Genomic DNA, 2,546 nt, shown 5'->3' on the forward strand with positions numbered 1-2,546 from the left:
TGGTTAGAGCCTAGTGGTTAGAGCCTAGAGGTTAGAGCCTAGTGGTTAGAGCTTAGTGCTTAGAGCCTATAGGTTAGAGCCTAGTGGTTAGAGCCTAGAGGTTAGAGCTTAGTGCTTAGAGCCTAGAGGTTAGAGCCTAGTGGTTAGAGCCTAGAGGTTAGAGCTTAGTGGTTAGAGCTTAGTGCTTAGAGCCTAGAGATTAGAGCCTAGTGGTTAGAGCCTAGAGGTTAGAGCTTAGTGGTTAGAGCTAGAGGGCCCCACAATGGCAGTCCATTGCTCCCCAAGGGAATGGGTTAAATGCAGAGTTAATTTCTCCATTGTGGGACAATAAAGGGATTTAAATTTTTTTCACAAACTTGATGACAGAATGACCAGAGAAGTTTCTTACTGTTAGGAAATTTGGCCAGAAATACATCGACTAGAATAACTTGTGAAAATGATTTAGTGCTGAGAAGCAGCTGGGCTGATGAGCATCTTTATCCTGATAATTTTCCCAAACACTAACAGCTGGAGGCTGGCAGCTGCTTTCCGTCTCAATCTGCTCTGCTATTATTTTTAGTCAGGAAGGGTTGAGCTGAGGAACATCCTGAGGAGCAGCTCTGGGCGCCGATGAGTCGCGCCTCTGAGGGAACAACATGGAGAACAGCAGCTAACTCACGACTCACAGAATGGGAGAAATCTACCCTCCCGGAAACTGACCCAGAAGCAGACAGCCTTTCATAATCTGCCCAGATTATTGCTAAGGTTATAAAGGTGATTGTAAAGTTCTGCTTGTGCACTAGAGGGCAGCAGAGGAGGATTTACTGAGTATTCTATTTCTATTTCACCTCCATGAGAACTTTAGACCTAAGAAAGCTTCAATAACACGATGAGCGATTTAGAAAATACCTTTAATCTGTTTTATTTTAAGGGATGGTTAGAATGTATGAGATATATCTAAAACATTAAACCCTGAATCTTCTTTATTAATCATGACTTTTCTTTTCAATATGAAGTTAAAGTCGATAGCTGAAGAATGCAGAGCTGGGAAACATTCAGGCTTAGAAGAACTTTAATCTCTTTGGATCCAATCATCAAATCTCTGAGATGAAAGGGTTAACATTTCCCTTCATCCTTTCATTTTCCTCTCTGACTGCAGGAACTCCCAAATGCTGAGCTGTAGATCTAACAATGGCCGCTTTCATGGCAAATCATGAAGCTTTTGAAAAAATATGAATCATTTTGATTGCATCATTGATTAGGGATTTATCCTGCAGGGAAAGGCTAATCTGCTAGCTAGCTTCAAGCGGCTAACCCTTCCAGCAACAGGCAGCCTGTAGCGGCCTGCTCTCAGTTAGCAGGAATTAGCAGACAGCCATGGCAGATTCCTCTGTGAGGCTAGTTTGGTTTGGGAATGTTTAGGAAACGTTAAACTCTGATCCTAATATCTCTGCAGGGTGGGATAATAAATCTGAGACGACCGTTCTGCTGCTGAAGCTCCTCAGGAATATTAGCACCCAGAACAGCAGGGAGAAGCTCAGCATCCATTCCTTGCTGCTTGGTGTGTCGACGGTTGCTAAGCAACAGAGCGTATGGGCGGTGAAGGCTGGAGAAGGCTGGACCTTTTGAATCCACAGCCAAACTCTTCCATCCCACTGATCTCTGGATTCTGATTGGCCGTTGGTAGAACAGGGTTGAAGTGAAGCCACCGGCCGCCATATTGGTACTCCCTAGTTAGACCGGTCTCAATGTGAACAATCTGTGCGCTAAAGCTTCAAACAACGATGATGTTCTCACTTTCAGGAACTTAAGACTTTTAAAATAAAGATAAATTCATCACTTTGACTCAGACTGGCTGCTTCATAGAATCAGTAGATTAACTTTAACTTAATGAAACAATCGGCTCATTAATTGCATCATTATGAAGTCTATAAATCACAATATATTATACAATCCATCACAATAACATTAATGTGTTAATGGAGCAGAATAATATAGATTAGGCTAAAGTGCTAAATAGATGATGAACATCTAATAAACCTGGATCAATTACATTATTAATTACATATGATTTTAAAATTTAACATAAAGACTGGATTAGAAGTCTGTTAATATTGTTGTATTTTCAGATTATGCATGAATGATGCCATAAACAGCCTATTAATCTGACAGATTTACCATAGAGCTAAATTAATCAGGTGATTTAATAACTTCACAGCTTCAGGTTCTAATCCAGCAGAATCACAACAATTAGAAAATAACAGGAAACATCAAACATCATTTAAAGAACGAATCATCAAGTATGTTTGAACCCTCGACTGTGGAATAATCTGTGGAACGTCTTCCCACGGCAGGAAAACTGCTGGATTAACGGATGCTGCAGGGAGGCTTTCAACTGCGTCTCTGTGGGAGTGGGGAGTACCAACATGGCCGACGGAGGCTTCACTTTTTTCAGCCAATCAACAGTCCAGTGAATAAATAGATCATTGGTCCATCCTTCGTTTCACAGACCTCCAAGGAACCAGACCTGGTCCTCAGAGGGTCCAGTCCAGGTAGACCGGGTCCTC

The sequence above is a fragment of the Cyprinodon variegatus genome, unplaced genomic scaffold (genome assembly GCF_000732505.1).
Source record: "Cyprinodon variegatus isolate N-32 unplaced genomic scaffold, C_variegatus-1.0 Scaffold1518, whole genome shotgun sequence".
In the NCBI taxonomy this organism is placed as follows: Eukaryota; Metazoa; Chordata; class Actinopteri; order Cyprinodontiformes; family Cyprinodontidae; genus Cyprinodon; species Cyprinodon variegatus.